Source organism: Aquarana catesbeiana, linkage group LG01 (genome assembly GCF_042186555.1).
Source record: "Aquarana catesbeiana isolate 2022-GZ linkage group LG01, ASM4218655v1, whole genome shotgun sequence".
NCBI lineage: Eukaryota > Metazoa > Chordata > Amphibia > Anura > Ranidae > Aquarana > Aquarana catesbeiana.
The window spans coordinates 709,993,995-710,017,490 of NC_133324.1; positions in this window are offsets into that span (position 1 = coordinate 709,993,995).

Here is a 23,496-nt window from a genome sequence, read left to right on the forward strand (position 1 = left end):
TATTTGAATAGATCTCTTCTCACTTCATGTTGTGTCTACAAGACAAGAAGTGAAGGAAAATCTCTCAAATGTAAAAAAAAATAATTTTTAAAAGTGTAGATAGAGATTATTGCCCCTTTAACGCATTATAGAACTGGAATATGATGAAACTAAATCAAAGCAGAATACTATTATTATTATATTATAATATTGTTAATATTTTAAACGTAAGCAATTTCAGTGTGTTTAAATTGTATTCAATTCACACTGCAAATTACACCTATGTGAATTAGCCCTTAAAGACATTAATTATTTATAAAAAATGATTTAATATATTAAAAAAACAGAGTAGAATAGATGATAGCAATATGTTAAAATATGTATATTGAAAAATCTGTGATAATGATAATGTTTCAACTTGTAATTTACACACTTACATAGATTCATAGAAAATAATAGTCATAATTAAACTTTAATTGTCCAATTATTACTATGCTCAATTAAACAATGCCATGTTTTACTGTAAATGATCTAATTATATTGTTTTATAGATAAAACAATAGAATGAGGGTTCTGAAAAAATAGGTAGCATCACATTGTAATTTCAAGTGTATGCTGTCTGCCTTCACAAGCAAAGTGAAACTTTCTTTAAATTTTTAAGTAATTCAGCCAATTCAGTGAATTTATTCAAAGAAATACTATGTTGTAGAGCCTTTACCGCTGGTTGGAAAAATTAAACTGATAGCTGCATCTTGTGGGTTTTTAAGATTAATTTTAGAGGAGCAAATTTGGGTCTTTGTGTTGACTGTTCAATCTGTTAGCTGGTGTGCTGTTCTGATCGGTTAGCATATTAGACCTTTTGCTTGGGCATAGTGTTTCTTTTGTATGTTCAAAGTAATACAAACACACACACACACAAATTTTCAGGTAGGAAAAATATATTATTTATATAATTATAAAAATCTCACTCAACATAAAACCACAGCATTGCTAGCAACAGTATCTAAAGGAATTATTTACACTTATGTTCCACTTAAGGATTAGCCTCGTTTTGAGATTTTGGTTTTACAAGTTTAAAACAGTTTTTCTTTGCTAGAAAATTTACTTAGAAACCCCAAACATTGTATATTGTTTTTTTCTAACACCCTTAGAGAATGAAATGACAGTCATTGCAAAACTTTTTTTCACACCGTATTTGCGCAGCGGTCTTACAAGCGCACTTTTTTTGGAAAAAATTCACTTTTTTGAATATAAAAATAAGACAACATTAAAGTTAGCACAATTTTTTTTTATACTGTGAAAGATAATGTTACACTAAGTAAATTGATACCCAACATGTCACGCTTCAAAATTGCGCCCGCTCGTGGAATGGCATCAAACTTTTACCCTTGAAAATCTCCATAGGCGACGTTTAAAAGATTCTACAGGTTGCATGTTTTGAGTTACAGAGGAGGTTTAGGGCTGGAATTATTGCTCTCGCTCTAATGATTGTGGTGATACCTCACATGTGTGGTTTGACCACCATTTTCATTTGCGGGCACTACTCACGTATGCATTCATTTCTGCGCGCAAACTCGCCGGGACGGGGAACTTTAAAAAATGTTTTTTCTTATTTATTTTACTTGATTTTATTTATTTTTTCACTTTTTTTTATAATTTGGGTCACTTTTATTCCTATTACAAGGGATGTAAACATCCCTTGTAATAGAAAAAAGCATGACAGGTCCTCTTAAATATGAGATCTGGGGTGAAAAATTCCTCAAATCTTATATTTGGACTTAAATGCAATAAAAAAATTGTCATTTAAAAAAATGACTTTGAAAAAACGGCCCTTTAAGACGTATGGGCGGAAATGATGTTATGACGTCACTTCCCCCCTGCTATGGAGACTCGTCTCCATACCCAGCCATGGACAGGTCCCGATTGCCTCCTCCATTGCCGACGGCTCTGGTAAGCGGTGGAGGGCGCGGGAGAGCAGCATGAGGGGGGTGGCACCTCTCCCCTTGCTGATAACGGTGATCTTGCAGTGAATCCACCACAGAGACCACCACTATCGTAAACACGATCGGTTCCTGAAGAGATGAATACCTCAGTTGTGGCAGCAGCTGCTGCCAATACCGAGATATCCATCTTTAAAGTGTCAACGTATATGTACAGGAGTCGGTCGGCAAGTGGTTAAAGCATGTATAAATGTCTAAATAATTGAACCCTAACATTCTTAACAAATAATTCTTAATTAAATTTACTGTCAGCTTGCTTCCAGCTTCCAACATTGACAGTCTAAGCTATTGAAAAATAGAAACATTTTATTTTTTATGTTGATATCATTTTATTAGGAAATCAAAGGAAATGTGCCTTAAGTTGGAAATTCATGTTTCAAGCTGTCGTGCTTATGAGGATAATTTTCCTGCACGGTATTTATGATTGAGTAATTTTTAAACTATAACATTTTTAAGATACAGGGTCAATCAAATATGAACACAGACTAAAATAGGAGATTTATTCACCAGACATGTATTCATACAAAATAGTTATATAAATATTGGTTGACAAAAACAAACTTTACATAAAATTAAAAATACCGATTGTGCTACATAAAATTAAGAATTTCAATTGAAACACACGCTAATGGGAGTGTTGTGCCTTTGAAATGACACAGCAATGATAAACTTCCCAGACATATAACCATACAAAATAGTTATATATAGATCGGTTGACAAAACATGTTACATAAAATTAAAATAATAATTGTGCTACATAAAAGCTTGAATATCATTTGAAACACCTGCTAAATGGGAGTGTTGTACCCTTGAAATGACGCAATAGTAAACTTCCCTGTAGAATTAATAACCTTGTAAAATTGACAATAAGACAGAATGTCTGTTTTTCACAATTTCTACTAGTGGTTAACAACGTGAAATAAAATTAGATGTTTGTTACGTCAATAAAATGGAAACTATGCAAATGAAAAATACTGAAAATTGAATCTTTAGAGAATAAGCTACAAGGCGGTTACTGATTCAAGGGGAATAATTATCCAACTGTATAATGATCAATGAGTAAATATTTAAGATATCAACACAACTTAATTACCTGTTCCAAAATAGCTACTGGTCTGTATTGCTGTTTACCAGAGTCTTTAGAGTGGCTGCCGTGGCTTTCAAGATGGCTACTCTTAAAGAGAAATAACTTCTTGTGACCTCTGAGTTTCAAAGCATAAGGTGTCCAGGAATCTTCATGAATGTAGAGGTATGAGTTGATGAGTGGAGTGTGTTTAGGGATGAGCCTCGAGTTCGAGTCGAACTCATGTTCGACTCGAACATTGGCTGTTCGCAAGTTTGCCGAACAGCGAACAATTTGGGGTGTTCGCGGCAAATTCGAATGCCGTGGAACACCCTTTAAAAGTCTATGGGAGAAATCAAAAGTGCTAATTTTAAAGGCTTATATGCAAGTTATTGTCATAAAAAGTGTTTGGGGACCTGGGTCCTGCCCCAGGGGACATGGATCAATGCAAAAAAAAATTTTAAAAAGGTCAGTTTTTTCAGGAGCAGTGATTTTAATAATGCTTAAAGTCAAACAATAAAAGTGTAATATCCCTTTAAATTTCGAAGCTCGGGGGGTGTCTATAGTATGCCTGTAAAGGGGCGCATGTTTCCCATGTTTAGAACAGTCTGACAGCAAAATGATGTTTCGAAAGAAAAAAGCCATTTAAAACTACTCGCGGCTATTGCATTGCCGGTCCGACAATACACATAGAAGTTCATTGATAAAAATGGCATGGGAATTCCCCACAGGGGAACCCCGAACCAAAATTAAAAAAAAAAATGACGTGGGGGTCCCGCCAAAAATCCATACCAGACCCTTATCCGAGCACGCAACCTGGCAGGCCGCAGGAAAAGAGAGGGGGACGAGAGAGTGCCCCCCCTCCTGAACCGTACCAGGCCACATGCCCTCAACATTGGGAGGGTGCTTTGGGGTAGCCCCCAAAACACCTTGTCCCCATGTTGATGAGGACAACTTACAGGCATACTATAGACACTCCCCAGGTACGAAATTTAAAGGAATATTACACTTTTATTGTTTCACTTTAAGCATTATTAAAATCACTTTTATTTTTTTTTTGCATTCATACATGTCCCCTGGGGCAGGACCCAGGTCCCCAAACACTTTTTATGACAATACCTTGCATATAAGACTTTAAAATTAGCAATTTTTATTTCTCCCATAGACATTTAAAGGTTGTTCTGCGGCTTTCTCATTTGCCGTGAACACCCCAAATTGTTTGCTATTCGGCGAACACCCGATATTTGAGTCAAACTTACATTCGTTACGTTATAAATATTATTCAGGGACTCTGGTAACAATATACAATATACAATACACTCAGTATAATATGATTCATCAATCTCACATAAAATGATTATCTATATGGATAAATGTATAATTCTTGTATATCCTTTGAATAATTATTTATCTAGGAAAAACACGCTATATGAATATTTTCATGCACTTATAGTCACAATTTATATGTGTTTCATAACAATGATTGGTATCTTAAAAAAAATCTTACTTCTAATTTGTTCTACATCAAAATATTATATTTTTACCATATGACAGAACTATCATTGTGTCAGCAGACACTAAAATCATAATTGTATCTATAACCTGGAATATAATATATAATTTGAATGACTTATCATATGTATTTTAAAATATTACTGAGCAGACAGAATGCCTTCCTAAAGTGTTTGAAATGAACTTTGGACAGACTCAATGAATATTTAGAGTTTAGCTGTATAAACAATTCCTAGAGTCTAAACAATGGGTTCCGGTAGATACGGTTGATTTCACTTTGAGAGCAATCCAGTTAAGTATCTGTGTCAACTTATATTGTGACATTAGGCCTTTTGATCTACCCACTAAAGACAGGTAAATATCTTTTGGTTTCTGCTTCGCAATTAGTTTGTTTGTATTATTTAGTATAATCTAGGATGGTTGATCCATTCAAAATTGGGAAATGTATGAAGTCATGGTGACCTTTAGTTTACTGCTGTGTTAAGGCCTAACTGACTTTACATCTCCACCTGAAGTTTATGAAATTATTATTTCTTCATCAATTTTACAAGAGAATCCCCCCTGGTGAATGGGTCAAATGCCATAGTCGTTTGAGACAATTACCAAGAATCTTAAAGAAATATGGCTTAATTTAGGTCTTGTAAATCCTGTTTGATAAGGTTCAGAACTGTGGATATAAAAATGTTTAAAGGGTGTTAACACCTGTAAATAGGTGTAATTCCTTTGAAGAAATCCGTCTGTTGGCGAGAAATGGATCACTCCGGTCACCTTTGTTCTTGGCCGCCCTGGTGGGTTTGTCTGTGTAGACTGAACTCTTGGTTCTGCTGACCAGCTCATGGACATCTTAGTCCTGTAAAGAAAAATGGATTCCATAAGAAAAAGACATATATGTTTTTACTAAGATTATCTGTGTTCGAGATCCCAGTGTCAAGCTGGCATCCTGGGCTTCCTCAGAGCCCCCCTTTAGTCCATTGTGTGATCAGTCCTTTACCTTAAAATTCTGGATGGAAAAACAATGTATGATACTGTTGCTATGGGAGATATAGCTCCATGGCTCATTAGCATAAGGACATTTATTTATAGCTATGGACACCAGACATTAACGACTGAATTACACGCTTCATAATCATTTTAGAGCTTAAATGCCGCAATTCTGGAACAATAAAATCATCAGACCATCTCACATTTACGTGTGACATACTTACTGTCAGTAATAAAATATTTGACATTATAGTCAACCTTCTACTTAGGAGGAAAAAAACAAATAAGATCTCCCCTTTGGGGTGTCAATACAACTCATTTGAGGCAATCAAACTACCTTATGCGGGTGACTCCTCATCTTTTACTAGAATATCAGACCATTTAGGCCTCTGGGCATCATTAGTGCCTTTAGAATTTGGTCTTCCTATGGAATTACCGTCTTCAGCGACTTCTTGGGCTGTTTTGAGCGACCTGCTTATGTTAAAGAAATGAAGTGACCACTGAAAAATAGGCGAATAATAAATATCTAAGGACCAAGGTCCCCCGGTAGGGATTTCAGCATCCTCACTACTGTGACCTGGGGAAAAATATGATGTTAGAACCTCTGTCTCCTATAGCTTTATTCAGTGAATTCCTCTTATTTATTTTAACATGGGCGCTTCAAAGGCTCTGTGGCCCTTGGCTGGCCACAGGATTTGCCCTTAAAAAAGTATTATTTAGGTTCCGTGCAGCAATGAAACTGTGTAACATATCCATAATTTGATCTATTTTGGTTTCCGTGTTGCTTACAGGCTGATCAGAATTGGGTTGTGAGACCCGGTTTCTTTAATTTCCTGGGACTTCTGGCTCAGTCTGACCAGACATATTCCCATCAGAATCACTGTCTTGGTTCTGGAGTGATGGCCCGGGCCTTAGTTGTTCCCTATCTTCCCAGGGATTTTGGGGTGTCCTAACATGTGGTAGATCCCTATTTACCTGTGTATTTTCCCAGGGCAAATCATACCAGTTATAGTGGGGGTTTCCACACTCAGGGTTAAATCTGGCTCTTTGGGGATACTCCCTATAGTTTCTCCTAAACCTTGGGTCTTGTTCCCTTGGAGGATACTCCTGAGGTGGTCTTTATGCTCCTCCTCTAAAGGGTGGTCTCTGCTCCCTCCTTCTCATTGGTGGGGTATCTGGTCTCCTGTTGGGGAAACCATGTGGCATATCTCCTCTGACTATATCAGCGTATGTCTTTTTCTTGGTTTCAAAATGTAATAATCGAGGAAATATATGAGTTTCAACCACAAATGTAGTTATAGGTTACAGCCTTCCTTTGTATTCACCAGTCTGTTGGATAGAGTACAAATTGTTACTCTCTTTACCAAGTATTCCAGTGAACACCCCACATTGTAGTCCTTCGCTAAACTCATTTTTATGTAAGTAGGTAGGGCCTCAAAGAATATGGATTTAAACTCAGGGTGATTGTAATCTGGCTCCTTTTCTGCTAAGTGGTAAGCACTTTTTAACACAGCCAGGAATTCGGTGGGGCTTTGATGACTGGTACATCTCAGATTATGTATAGCCGCTCTAGCCTTGGTAACATTTTTGTATGGGCCGAATTCTAGATGACAGCAGTGTTTCATTTCTTGCCATGAAGTACCATACAGACCTTTTAAAGATTCGCAGAATCTACAGTGTTTGGTTATTAAGCTAAGCAGGGCAATACCTTCTCCGCAGGATGTTGAAACCTTGCAAAAATATCTGAACAAATGAATGGGAGGGGAAACTACATGGCAAATTAGGTTCAATGTAGAAAAATGTAAAATAATGCATTTGGGTGGCAAAAGTATGAATGCAATCCATACACTGGGAGGAAAACCTCTGGGGGAATCTGGGATGGAAAAGGCTCAGTAATGGCATGCAATGCCAAGCTGCTGATAACAAAGCAAACAGTATATTGGCATGCATTAAAAAGGGGATTAATTCCAGAGATAAAAACAATAATTCTCCTGCTCTACAAGACTCTGGTCCGGCCGCACCTAGGGTATGCTGTCCAGTTCTGGGCACCAGTCCTCAGAAAGGATGTACTGGAAATAGAGTGAGTACAAAGAAAGGCAACAAAGCTAATAAAGGGTCTGAAGGATATAAGTTATGAGGAAAGGTTGCAAGCACTGAACTTATTCTCTCTGGAGAAGAGACGCTTGAGAGGGGATATGATTTCAATTTACAAATACCATACTGGTGACCCCGCAACGGGGATAAAACTTTTTTGCGGAAGGGAGTTTAACAAGACTCGTGGCCACTCATTAAAATTAGAAGAAAAGAGGTTGAACCTTAACCTACTGTAAGAGCAGCAAGGATGTGGAATTCCCTTCCACAGGCGGTGGTCTCAGCGGGGAGCATCAATAGTTTCAAGAAACTATTAGATAAGCACCTGAACAACCACAACATACAGGGATATACAAAGTAATACTGACATATAACACATAGGTTGGACTTGATGGACTTGTGTCTTTTTTCAATTTCACCTACTATGTTTCAAATACCCACAGCAAGAAATTAATTCTAGACTGGTCATCATCCAGGCCCAAAATTGAGAGGGAATTTTCGTACAGTAGGTCTTGATGTGGTCAATAATATACATGGATCCCTTCTTCATAAAGACCGAGATGGCACTATTCAAAAATTGTATTATTTTTGAGGCATCCTGTTTAGGGGTATGTAAAAAAGTGCAGCCCTAATATTGTGAAAGAAACTACTGAAGAAAAACTATATGACTTTTATGACTAAATAGCACAAAAAGAGAAACAATTGTACAAATGAGTACATTTCAAAATACTAATGTGTTCCCAGCAGTGCCTCCATTTAATAAGTCATGCTTATGAGGATAATTTTCCTGCATGGTATTTATGATTGTCATTTTTAAACAATAATATTTTTAGAATACAGGGTCAATCAAATATGAGTTTTATTCACCAGACATGTATTCATACAAAATAGTTATATATATATATATATATATATATATATATATATTGGTTGACAAAAACAAACATTACATAAAATCTCAATGGAAACATCCGCTAATGGGAGTGTTGTACCTTTGAAATGACACAGCAATGATAAACTTCCCAGACATATAACCATGCAAAATAGTTACATATAGATCGGTTGACAAAACAAATGTTACATAAAATTAAAATAATAATTGTGCTACATAAAAGCTTGAATATCAATTGAAACACCCACTAAATGGGAGTGTTGTACCTTTGAAATGACACAGCAATGATAAACTTCCCAGACATATAACCATACAAAATAGTTATATATAGATCAGTTGACAAAGAAAATGTTGCATAAAATTAAAATAATAAATGTGCTACATAAAAGCTTGGATATCAATTGAAACACCCGCTAAATGGGAGTGTAGTACTTTTAAAATGACACAGCAATGGTAAACTTCCCTGTAGAATCAATAACCTTGTAAAACTGACAATAAGACAGAACATCTGTTTTTCACAATTTCAACTATTACTATACTGCAGGTAAGTAAGTGGTTAACAACGTGAAATAAAATTAGACATTTGTTATGTCAATGGATAGGAAACTATGCAAATGTGAAATAAAATGAGACGTTTGTTATGTCAATAAAATGGAAACTATGCAGATGAAAAATACTGAAAATTGAATCTTTAGAGAAAAATTTAAAAGGGGATTACTGATTCGAGGGAAATAGTTATCCAACTGTATAATAATCAGTAAATAAATATTTAAGATATCACCAATGTATATAAGGTAAAAATCAACACAGCGTAATTACCTGTTCCAAAATAGCTACTTGTCTGAATTGCTGGTTACCAGAGTTTTTAGAATGCCTGCCATGGCTTTCAAGATGGCTACTCTTAAAGAGGAATTACTTCTTGTGACCTCCGAGTTTCAAAGCATAAGGTGTCCAAGAATCTTCATGAATGTATAAGTATGAGTTGATGAGTGGAGTGTGTGTGTCTATGTGTCAGTGTGTGATTCAGTGTCTGATTGAGTGTCTAGAGTTCTTTCATGGCATCTATCCTGCTCATAAATACCATGTTTGACAATAAGTTAATAAAAATGATAATAAGCTCAGCCCAAATATCTTTTGGTCTCTGCTTCGCAATTAGTTTGTTTGTATTATTTAGTGTAATCTAGGATGGTTGATCCATTTAAAATTGGGAAATATGATGTCATGGTGACCTTTAGTTCACCACTGTGTTAAGCCTAACCAACTTTACATCTCCACCTGAAGTTTATGAAATGTATTATTTCTTCATCATAATTACAACAAAGCAGATATTCAGAAAATCACCCTTCTATTCTCGATCCATTCCAATTCATATCCTATATTCTATATCTCCTGTTGCACAGGTGAATGTCCACCCTCTACAGATAAAGTTGTTGAGGGTCGTCTCAAGAAAATGCACTGGCCTCTCATCCTCTTCACCATGCCGTTGGAAGGACAGACTGCGTTTCACGATAATGCCCTACTGGCCGCTCAGGGCCGTTCAAACTTTGTGCATATGCAGCGCATCCTCTCAATACTCCAGCTTAGCTTTGTATTCTGCTGGACTAAAGAACCCTCCTTTTGTTATGAAGATAATAGGAGTAGGTGTTTTGTAGTCCAGGAGGGAAGAACACTGTCAGGGCTCAATGGCAGGAGACATTCATGGAGCAGAGGCATTGGTGCAGCCCATAAAAAAAGGTAGGCATTCACTGGATTTCTGTGCATGTATTACAAAATTAGGGATGAGCTTAAGGTTTGGTCCAAAGACAAGTTTTAATTTAACTCCAGCTGTTTGGGTGTTCAGAGCAATGCTTAAATCATTTACATGTGTTGCAGTAGCCAAACATAATGTATAATAGCAATATTACTTCCACTATTATACACAACAGCTTCCTCCTGGCAATAGATGTTCAGGATGCCAGCAGATGCAGACACTGCCAAGTCCTTAACAGCCAGTGACTTCACTCAGCCCCATTCACTTCACAGCTATATAAGAAAACAAGACATGGATAGTAAAAGAAAAAAGCATGAGAGTTCTCCCATAATTCATACCAGGTCTGGTATGAATTTGAAGTAAGACTTCATGCAAAAAAACAGCTTACCCGCCCCCATTCCATACTAGAAACTTAGGGTTTAAGAGAGTTGTTGTTCAGTTGTTTAGTTATGTCTGACTCTTTGTGACCTCATGGACCATAGCGCACCAAGCTTTTCTGTCCTCCACTGCCTCCCAGAGCTTTCTTAGCTTAATATTTATTGTTTTAAAGATGCTATCTATCCATCTTGTTTTCTGCCATCCTCTTCTTCTTTTTCCTTCCATGTTTCCCAGTATCAGGGTCTTTTCCAATGAGTCATATCTTCACATTAGGTGGCCAAAGTATTCGAGTTTCAGCTTCAGAATCTGTCCTTCCAGTGAAAATTCAGGGTTGATTTCCTTCAAGACTGACTGGTTTGATATTCTTGCTGTCCAAGGGACTTTTAAGAGTCTTCTCCAACACCATAGTTCAAGAGTGTCAATTCTTTGGCGTTCAGCCTTCCTTATGGTCCAACTTTCACAGCCATAGATTATTACTGGGAATACCATAGCTTTGACTATACAGCACTTTGTTGGTAGGGTCATGTCTCTGCTTTTTTTAATGTTGTCTAGGTTTGCCATTGCTTTCCTCCCAAGAAGCAAGCGTCTCTTAATTACATGACTACAGTCACTGTCTGCCGTGATTTTGGAGCCTAGAAAGATAAAATCTGTCATTGTTTCTTCATTCTTCTCTTCATTGTTTATTTCTTCTCCTTTTATTGGTGATGGGACCGGTTGCCATGATCTTAGTTTTCAATTTCAGGGCAGCTTTTGCGCTCTCCTCTTTCACCTTCCTTAAGAAACTTATATCATTATCACTTTTCAACTTTTCACACTTTTTTATTCAACCTCTTCTGGTGATGCGTTTATATCCTCATCACTTTTCACTTCTTCCACCTTGGCTACCACCAATACTTTCTAGTACTTCAATCCCCCTGTTCTTTACCGAGCACAGGATCACTTGCTCGTGGTATACTATAACTAAATAAAATATATATACATATATATTTTTTCAGAAGTCCTTCATTGATGGTCTCAGCACTTATGGTCATTCTGACTAATTTCAATTTCTTGAAATCTGTCTCCCTGGATGATTTTCTTGCTGGAAAGCAGGCCACTCTCACCAACTCAGCTCCTATTGAAGATGCCCCCCTTTGGGGTCCCCGATCTATAGTGCCACACTTTTATTATATAGTCAACCTTGCAAGTGTGTTAGAGAGTGGGTTTTTAAACTTGGTTTTATTTCATTTTTTATTTTATTTATTTTTTATGATTTTTCTTTTTTTCTTGGGTAGGATCAGACCATACTCACACACATCCTCTTGAAGAGTGGATCAATCCACAAAATGCATAGAGCTATTATATGCCGCGTCCCTATGATTCAATTGATATCTGTCAGTATGTATATTTTTTTATATTAATCATTTATAGTCATGTGGCAACCCGTCTACAGTGTATGTATAGATATACATTCTTATGAATTGTACCAGTTATTATAACTGTATTGGATATACACTTACTCATGATTATGCGTTTGTATGTTAGTCTATACAAACTGAATTTATATAAATTGAATTCTTTATACCTACGTACTTCATTCAAAGTCCCAATCCCCTTTCCCCTCTTTTTTTGACATTTAGATAGGGATGGAGGCAATTGACCTTACCAGGTCACCACCTCATATAAAGTCCCAACTGTTCTCCTTTTTCTTTATATAGATTCATTGATCTTACATTCCAGGTTTCTGTGCAGTATTCTTCATTACAGCATCAGACTTCCCTTTCACTTCTACCATCCACAGCTGAGAGTCCTTGCGGCTTTGGCCCAGCCATTTCATTAGTTCTGGAGTTACTTGTCCTCTGCTCTTCCCCAGTAACACACTGGACACCTTTCCTGTTTGGCAGACTCATCTCCCGGTGTCATATCTGTTAGCCCTTTGTTTCTGTTCATGAGGTTTTCTTGACAAAGATACTGGAGTGGGTTGCCATTACTTTTTCCAGTGGATTGCGTTTTGTCAGAATTCTCCACTGTGACCTGTTCGTCTTGGCTGAGCTGACACAGCATAGCTCGTAGCTTCACTGAATTATGCAAGCCCTTTCACCTTGGCAAGACAGTGATCCATTAAGAGACCAAGGAAGCCAAGTAAAAAAGGGCAAAGTCACTCCTCCAAAAAAATCCATACCAGGCCCTTATTCAAAAATGCATCCCACTCTGCTGAGCCAGACTAGGCCACATGCTCTTAACATGAGGGACCCCTGGCAAAGCACCTTATCATCATGTTGAGGATAAAGGTCTTTTCCCCCAGAACCCTGTCCCAGTGGTTGTTGGAGTCTGTGGGAGCTTATCAGAATCTGAAAGCCCTTTAACAATCAAGAGGCCCCCAGAAACTTTTCCTCATGTGAATGAGTAAGGGGTACCCCAAAATGTGCCAAATGTTGCAGCAGAGGGGGGGATGCAGACAAGCAGAGCTTCCCTTTTGGGTGGAGCTCTGCTTTAACTAAAGTCATTCATTTTTTAGTGACTGGTAACCCTTTTTCATTTAAAAGTTGTTATTTACCTTTTCAAGCCCAGGGTAATCAAAACCTTTGTGAGCAGACCAAATTTTGAGATAGCTGGATACACCTATTTACTCAATTGTAACTTTTTAATTACTGTACATACCAAAATAATTGTCATACTAATAATAATATCCTTAATATATTTTGTAGTAAGCAGATCAATGGACATAAGTGCAAAAAAAAGATTACAAAGAAAGCTCAGTTTGTTTATTGTGTTTTTTGTACAATTTATATTATTTACTATATTTTACTAAATGATTTTCTCCTATTTATTTTGAGCACAGAAACGTCAAATATGTGTATGTTTTGATACATATAGTGCAGCATTGTATAGTCAATTTTTTATATTTCTAGATGATAGACATTTTCTAGTACTGTGACTGAGCTCAATAGCTGTAATTCTTATAATAATAATCTAATTAAATGATCTAAGCTAATCATAGTACTACTAATAATAATAATCTGCCTATATACAGTATCTCACAAAAGTGACTACACCCCTCACATTTTTGTAAATATTTTATTATATCTTTTCATGTGACAAGGGCATGGGATCTCAAATGGTGGGTCCATTTACACGCTCCTCCTAGCCAGTAGCAGGTTCCTTTGTACACCCCAATTCGGGTACCCCAATTGTCCCTGGGGGCCATGGTAACTTGCTTACTGCTCTTTGCATATCCTTCTTCCTCTCCGATTTATCTTCCTCTTCCCAAATTCATAGACCCCTGACAGGTCACGAACAGCTATGCTCTCTCCTGGAAACACCCAGACATTTACTTTCCTCTAATTATAAATTATTACATACAGTATCTCACAAAAGTGAGTACACCCCTCACATTTTTGGAAATATTTTATTATATCTTTTAATGTGACAACACTGAAGAAAGTACACTTTGCTACAATGTAAAGTAGTGAGTGTACAGCCTGTGGTCATCTAGGAGGTGTACACACCTCCAAGACGACCACTGCCTTGCTAAAGAAGCTGAGGGTAAAGCTGGTGGACTGGCCAAGCATGTCTCCAGACCTAAACCCTATTGAGCATCTTTGGGACATCCTCAAATGGAAGGTGGAAGAGCACAAGGTCTCTAACATTCCCCAGCTCCATGATGCCATCATGGAGGAGTGGAAGAGGACTCCAGTGGCAACCTGTGAAGCTCTGGTGAACTCAATGCCCAAGAGGGTTAAGTGCTGGAAAATAATGGTGGCACAAAATAGTGACACTTTTGGGCCAAATTTGGACATTTTCACTTAGGGGTGTACTCATGTTTGTTGCCAGCGGTTTAGACATTAATGGCTGTGTGTTGAGTTATTTTGAGGGGACAGAAAATTTACACTATTTTACAAGCTGTTTTACATTATAGCAAAGTGTCATTTCTTCAGTGTTGTCACATGAAAAGATATAATAAAATATTTACAAAAATGTGAGGGGTGTACTCACTTTTGTGAGATACTGTATAAGCACTAAAACAGGTTGAACAAAAAAAACTGACAGCTCTGGTTGATCCGATGTTAGAACAGTGATCTCCCCTGCTGAGCCATTGTGTTCTAACCAAAGGATGCCCCTTCCCAACAGAACACTCCGATCAGCACTCTTTGCCATTAGCTGATAGTGCAAACCAGGAGCCATTTGGCTACTGGCTTTCCAGCATGCTCGCCTGCCAGAAGCCAGCCAAATGTCCGGCTTCTGTCAGACCGTGTACCTTACTCATGGGCCCAATGTCTCCTGACATTGAATTTGTGTGTATGGAGCTTTAAATTAATATCTTCCAGCATGTAGAATTTGCAGGAATTACGTTAATTTAGGAGAAGGGGTTTATAAAGGGTTAAAACAACTACAAAAGGGTTTATAAATCACTTTTTTATATTTCCATCTTAAAGAAAATAACTGGCTTGTGTATTTAGCAGAAGAAAATATCTTAATTTTTATCTTTAGTTTTAACGTTTGCCACATAGGAAGCTATTGAATGAATAAAATTGAAATAATAATAATAAAGACACACTGAATATTTTACATATTTCTACATTTTCATTCATTTAAAAAAGAAAAATGTCAGTTCCAGTTCTTAGTTGACTAAAGGAGTAATTTACCAAAGTGTCTAGTTTTAGTGTAAGAGTTATTATTATTATTCCACAAAGTATACATAATTATTATTATTATTATTTTTTTTTTTCAGAAAGAAGGAAAAGTTTGATCCAAACTGTTTTAGCACTGTAGTAACTAACTTATAATTTTTTAGTTTAAATAGATTGCTATAGACTGGTAACAATGGCATTTAAACCCAATTGCCCTGGTTCACATGTCATTAAATAAGGTGAATGTTATAATCCCCAATAGGGATGAGTCGAACACCCCCCTGTTCGGCTCGCACCAGAACATGCGAACAGGAAAAAAGTTTGTTCGAACGCGCGAACACCGTTAAAGTCTATGGGACACGAACAAGCCCCCTTGTTAAAGGGGGCTTCCAGATTCCGATAAACCCCCCGCCCGCAGACCCCCACAACCACCGGCCAGGGTTGTGGGGATGAGGCCCTTGTCCTCATCAACATGGGGATAAGGTGTTTTGGGGGGCTACCCCAAAGCACCCTCCCAATGTTGAGGGCATGTGGCCTGGTACGGTTCAGGAGGGGGGGCCGCACTCTCGTGCCCCCCTCTTTTCCTGCGGCCTGCCAGGTTGCATGCTCGGATAAGGGTCTGGTATGGATTTTTGGGGGACCCCACGCCGTTTTTTTTTGGTGCAGGGTTCCCCTTAAAATCCATACCAGACCTGAAGTATCTGGTATGGAATTTAGGTGGAACCCCACATCATTTTTTTTTTAATTTTGGCCTGGGTTCCCCTTAATATCCATACCAGACCTGAAGGGCCTGGTATGGAATTTAGGGGGACTCCCACATCATTTTTTTTTTTTAATTTTGGTTCGGGGAACTTCTATGTGTATTGTCGGCAATGCAATAGCCGCGAGTAGGTTTAAATGGGTTTTTTCCTTCGAAATGTCATTTTGCTGTCAGACTGTTCTGAACACGGGAAACATGCGCCCCTTTACAGGCATACTATAGACACCCCCCAGCTACGAAATTTAAAGGAATATTATACTTTTATTGTTTGACTTTAAGCATTATTAAAATCACTGCTCCTGAAAAAACGGCCGTTTTTAAAACTTTTTTTGCATTGATCCATGTCCCCTGGGGCAGGACCCGGGTCCCCAAACACTTTTTATGACAATAACTTGCATATAAGCCTTTAAAATTAGCACTTTTGATTTCTCCCATAGACTTTTAAAGGGTGTTCCGCAGCATTCGAATTTGCTGCGAACACCCCAAATTGTTCGCTGTTCGGCGAACTTGCGAACAGCCAATGTTCGAGTCGAACATGAGTTCGACTCGAACTTGAAGCTCATCCCTAAATCCCCAATAATGAAAATGAGTTATGCTTTAATTTTTGCTCTTCGGGTAAAAAAAACAAACAAAAAAATTAATTAGTTACCCTGATGCAGGGAAATGCATATCTTTATAAGTCAGTTAATCCACCAAAAGGAACACTTTGGGACATATTTATAAGGCAGTTAATTTGCCATTCATGAAACATTCACTTTAGGATAAACTACCTGGTACATACTTTTAAGTGACAGTAAAATCACCAGACTGAATATTTGTGTAAAACACACACTGCTTGATAATTATACTTCTTTGTATAAAAAAAATGATTTCAGAACTACTATAGATATCGTTCTAATATTTCTATATAGTGTGCTGTTGACAAGGAAAATCCTGCTTGATTGTGGACAGGCCATAAAAAAACAAGAGGAACTTTTATGACTGAATGACAGAATCAGGGGGAACCCTCAAATATATAATTCACTAGGGTACCAATGGCGCGAATGTCCTTAAATCTTGTCCCAGTGTGTGCTACATATGAACTAGGTCTGGAAACAAATAGTGGAATCCAAAGGAAAAGAAAATTTAGACTGATTATAAAAAATAACTTCTTTAAAATTGTAGAAAATGCTAGTTAACACATTTTTCGCTCTTATCTTTACATCTAACATAGTAATTATGTAAATCTACTTTCTACTATATACACTGTAATGTATGAAAAAAACAATATTAACAAATAAATGTATCTAAATGTATCTATCCATATATTTCTTTTTTGTTTCTTATTGCTATTACTCACTGAAAGCCTTTGACTCCATTTAGTACATGAAGAAGTTTTGCATGCCAATGCTGTGATTAACTTTATGGATGCAGGGGAATTATGGAAATGCATCATGTAAAAGTGCGTACTTGCCAAAATTATTCTGTGACCTTGTGCTTAAGCTGAGTTTTAAATAATTCAGAGATGTATTGAATGAATAAATTTGTGCTGCTTGTTACTCTAAACAGTCATGCACTCACTTTTCCTTGCCATTTTTAATAAAGTCTAGCTTTCTAATATTCATGAAAAAGGGAATATCAATTCAATTACATAGGTATAGAGAAAATAGTTTGCCCTAAGCTCTTTAGTGTTGACATATACTGTCATTTGTTTCTTTTTTTCAAGCTACTGCTTAAAATTAATGTACTTATTTTTGTGTTTATTTAATGCATTTTTTTTAATTTCCCCAAATAACTTCTTATTTAAAAAGCAGAAAACAAAAAAACATTCTATCTTTAAAGGTTTTGTGGGATATTTAACATTTCATATGCATTACAAAAGAAACTTCTAACAGATGTTTTGGCATTACTGAATATTGTTTAACTTCACGCATTAAATATTTTCAATAATGCTGTGGAATTGTGGATAAATATGTCATTAATAAGGTAATTGTTTTTTTATTTGCAATAATGAAACATACTACAGAAAAAATCATAAGTAAGAAGTAACTGTCGGGTTGTCAAAAGTTTTTCTGGCTCTGCTGCTGTATATGCTCTCCAATGTAGATATGTAAGTATAGATATTTAGGTTTAAATTATAACAGGGGTCTGCAACCTAAGGTAAGTGTGCCATGGTGGGCACACAAAGATATTTTGAATTGTACCCAGAAGATCAATAGTCATCTGTCTACAAAATTATTTGATATTTTTCATGAAATCACAACTGAAATAAAGTTTGTTAAATCATACTTGGAATGTAGTATTATCAAAGTGTATTATTGTAATTTTTAGGGAAAAAAAGAAAAACAGATTAAATCAGCAAATATAAAATAACTCTTCAAAAAATATTCCACAAGCATGTGATCCTCAGTGAGTCGTTGCATAAGCACAAGCTTTTACATAATACGGTACTTTTGAGCAAAATAACCTAATGTTTTCTGACTGATTCAGAAAACTGTTAGGAGAAACATTTGCCTTTACCCCTGTTTAAGTGGATAGGGATGGAGGAGTTTGAAATTAAGCAGATTGAGCTAAAACATCTTCATTGTTGACATGTAAATTCAAAATGCTCTACAAAATAATTGAGAACAGTAACAATGAGCAAGCAGCAAACACTGTCCCCCCTTGGGAGAGTTTACTAGACATATTTCTCTGTTTGAAAAAGGTTGGTTTCACATAAATCTCTGAATGTGGATCCAAATACATGTGTGAACAGATTTTTTCACACCTTAAGCCTATGTTAAGTCTACCTCTAATCCAACAAGCAACATTCAGAAAGTGTGAGCAGCTGAAATTAACATTCTATAGGCCGGACATAGCACAACTAAGTTATTCAAGATAAAATATAAAAAACAGGGATCACGCTTAAACTATAAGTCCAGTTTACTGTTCAGCATATGTTGACATGTTTTGTGTGATGAGTAAATGTGCTTGGGTTTGGTTTGATTTTTTTTGTCATTCGATTGACGGTTTGAATTATAAAAATAAGTCTTGGTAATTTTAAAAGCTATTAGGCAAGGGACTGTCAAACAAATGACAGGGAGCTGGGCACTCCCAGGGCAGATATGTATCAATGCAATATTTTTTTAAATACCTTCAGTGGGGTGTGCATCCTAAAATGAGGTCTAGAGTGAAACAATAAAAAATCAGAATTCCTTTAAATAACATATATGGGAAATGCCTTCAAATAACATGCTTGGGGAATGGCTTTAACCAACTGCACAAAGAATCTAGATATACAAACTACTGAGAACTCTCTCTCACCTCAGTCATCCAAGTATCACTTCTCTAAGTGAATTAGACTGAACGCACAGGTAAAAAAGGTAGTGGGGTAAAACAGGTGTGGCAATAAATAGAATAAATATGCTTCATAAATCAGCATTCAAAGGCACACTTACACATACAGTACAATGGTTGGAGAGAATGTAAGCAGCTTAATTAGACTGCAATATAAGAGGGAGAGATGAGACAGGTATTATCATTAAATGAAAATTAGAGTGTATGATTTCAAAAACAGTAGCCATAAATATTGTATAGACTAGCCGCAAAGTATGCAAGTTGTTTACTAGACCAAAATTTAAAAGAAAGATAGGAGTTTTATTGTGAAAGAAAAATGAATGTCGTTTTTTTAAAGACAACAGCTAGAAAAATTGTACAGCCTTGATACACACTGTTTAAGCAACTTTAGTAGGCTGAAACTTAAAGCTTAATTCCACGTCATTTTTTTTTTTAGACCAATGTAATTATATATATTCCATACCTGGCCAATCCCTGTGAAAGCAGAGATCCACCACACTACATTACAGTGATTATCGCTGTCTTCCAGGTCGCACGCCAAATGGCTACCCTGCTTGACATGGGTGCCATTCAGGGAACACTGTGTCTTTTTCTTAATAAATACAAGAAATACTCTGATGAGGTGGATATTATGATGTCATTACCAATTAGAGAATGTTTTGCACTTATTGAGAAAACTACAAGGAGCTTTGTGATTCTTCACTTCCACATGGATCGGCCAGGTATAAAATATGCATGAAATATGCATACTTACATTGAACCAAGCTGGACCAACAAAACAAAATATGGAATTTATCTTTAAAAAGAAACTAGGTGTGTTTTATTGTAAAATATAAACTAAATTGTAGCATTTAAGAAACAATAAATGGGGGGGCGTGGCCTGCCACAGACTGGAATGGTGACTTGAGACTGGAGCTCCAGTTCTATGGGGATTGAGCGGCACATAACAGCCCTCCAGGAGGTCTTACCACACCCTGTCTTGGCTATCTGACCTGCAGCAACATGGGGAGCATGTCAAGGAAGTGGAAGAACGATCGCAAACCACAAAAACTGACTGCTTTCTTCACCCAGCAGCAGCATGGAGGTCGGCAAAATGGTGCCGGGTCATCCTCTACCCTGATGGGGCCATCTTTTTCAAGTACCACATGGTCATCCTCTAGCCCCGCAAACTGATCACATCTTCAGCCTTCCAAAAGAAACCCATCTCCCAATAATAATGGCTCCCCAAAAAGCCCTCAATCCTATCTGGTAGCCCTGCTAAGGCTAAATTCAGGATGGATGGATCCGGATGCAGTCACTCAGTAAAACCCTGTTACGGAATCTGGGGAGGACACAAGAGAGCTGTGAGGAGTTCCCTATCATTAATCAGCCTGTCACAGTATTGAAAGATATGCTTCTGTCTCTGTGGAGTTCTCTCCAGGCTGATATGATGTTCTGTATGCCCACATTTAATGCTGAAATTAAAGCTATGGAATCCAGAGTAGATCACATTGAATCCCAAATGGGGGAATTCACATCCACCATTAATGACCTTGTGGATGCACATGAGGAGACAGAGGATGACATGGAGGAGACATCCAGGATAAACAACCTGAAGATTAGGGCAGTCCCTGAGATGGTCCAACAAGCTGAGCTTCATTCTTATGCCACTAGGTTGTTTAACCTCCTTGGCGGTATTGCCGATGTGTGGCTCATGGTAAAATTTCAGTACCATTAGCGGTAACCCTGAGCCACACTCGGGATTGCATCGCTAGATCCTGGAAGAGGTTACTTACCTTGTTCCTTGGATCTCGTGATGTACTCCCGCTGTGTATGGCGGCCGGACCTTCTGCCCGATGCTCTGTGTGTTCCGGCTTCCCTTCCCTACGAGGGTCGCAATGCAGGGGGGTGGAACCTGCGGCAGATTCAAAAAGTATAACACAACACACACAATACATTGTAATCTTATTGGATTACATTACTGAAGAAAATAATTTGACCTGTTTGCCCCCCAGTGCTTTGTCCAGTGCAGGCAAGGCTGCAGTTTTACTGTACTTTCTGCCTGGAAACTGGAGAACGACCATGGCTTCAAAAAAGCGTGCCTCTACCTCAAAAGCGGTTTATGACGTGCTGGAAAACAGCAATAGTGATACAGAATAACTTGCAGAATTGAATGATAGTGATTTGTGGGGAAGTTCGTCATCAGTCACAAGAAATTATTTCAGTGACGATCCTGCGACTGACCTCAGTGATGTGCTGACTTGGTGCTCTATTGACTGTGGTACAGATCATGCAGCGCCCCCCAAGATTCCCATTTACAGGTGCACCTGGTATCACAGTGGATGTTGAAGATGACAACCCCTTGGCATACCTCCAACTATTTTTGACCGATGAGGTTATTGAAAAAATAGTTACAGAGACAAACCGGTACCAGGAGTAACAAGCTGCTACGCATCAGAGGTTTTCAATGAGCAGAAAGTGGGAACCAGTGACCAAAGAGGACATTTGGAAATTTCTGGCCTAATAATTCTTCAGGGAGTAGTGGGGAAACCTCTGCTGAAGTGGTATTGGACAACCAATAAATTACTAGCCACTCCATTCTTTGGCACGGTCATGTCGAAGTACAAATTTTCCCTGATAATGAGGTATTTTCACTTTGAAAATAATGAAGAATTTGATGAAACTACTCATCCAGCACCTAAACTCAAGAAGATTTGGGAGGTATATCAAATGATTAATAAAAATTTCCAACAGAGCTATGTGCCAGATAGAGACATCAGCATAGACGAAAGTCTAATGGCCTACAAGGGAAGGCTCAGCTAAATACAATATATGGCATCAAAGAGAGCATGATTTGGCATCAAATCCTGAATCGAGCACTGGTTACATTTGGAATTCTGTCCTATACACTGGGAAAGGAACCAAATTCAACCAAAGATACAGTAATGGCAAATACTTCAGTTCTTTCACTGATTGAGCCATTGCTAAATCAGTTCTATTGTGTAACTACAGACAATTTTTACACATCTCCTGAACTTTATAAGTTCCTTCTACAGAACAAAACGGATGCCTGTGGAACTGTTAGGGCTATCAGGCGTGACATGCTGCCAATATTTGGCAATAAGAACCTCAAGACAGGAGAAATGCTTGCCTGGCAGAAAGGCAAAATGATGACAATGCGATGGCATGACAAAAAAGATGTGTGCCTAATGAGTACAATTCATAACACCTCCACTCCCACAAAAGGCGGGAAAGACATCATGAAACCACAAGTGGTGATAGATTACAACAACACCACGGGAGGTGTTGACAGCGACGACCAGGCAATGACATTTTATCCAGCAATGAGAAAACAACAAAAAAAAATTATTACAAGACGATCTTCAGGCATCTTCTTGAGTAGGGATGAGCTGAACACCCCCCTGGTCGGTTCGCACCAGAACATGCGAACAGGAAAAAAGTTTGTTCGAACACGCGAACACCGTTAAAGTCTATGGGACACGAACATGAATAATCAAAAGTGCTAATTTTAAAGGCTTATATGCAAGTTATTGTCATAAAAAGTGTTTGGGGACCTGGGTCCTGCCCCAGGGGACATGGATTAATGCAAAAAAAGTTTTAAAAACGGCCGTTTTTTCAGGAGCAGTGATTTTAATAATGCTTAAAGTCAAACAATAAAAGTGTAATATCCCTTTAAATTGACTTGGCGGAACTTCCCTGTGACATCACGGGGAATGCCACAGGGAAGTCCCGTCATGTCCCGTGCGTCAGAGGGGGCGGGGTCACCGGGTGGCCCCACCCCCCGTTATTTAAGAACCGTCAGACAAGGAGACGCCGTCACACAGCGGGAGCCTCTCTCCATGCCAGCATGGATGCGGAGCGGCCCAGAGAAGAAAATGAAGAAGAGAAGAAGAGAAGAAGATGAAGAAGAAGATGAAGAAGAGAAGAAGATGAAGAGAAGAGCGGGAGCCTCCCCCCATGCCATGAGTGTGCAGCGACCTGAGGAGAAGAAGATAGAAGACGCCGCGGAGGAGATGCTGGACGAGAACGCCAGAGGAAGAACCAGAAGAGCCAGAAGAACCAGAAGAAGAAGACGAAGATGAAGGAGGATAGAAGAAAGAAGAAAGAAGAAGTATTTAAATAAAGGAATTGTCAAAAACTGTCTCTTGTCATTTTTAACATTTTT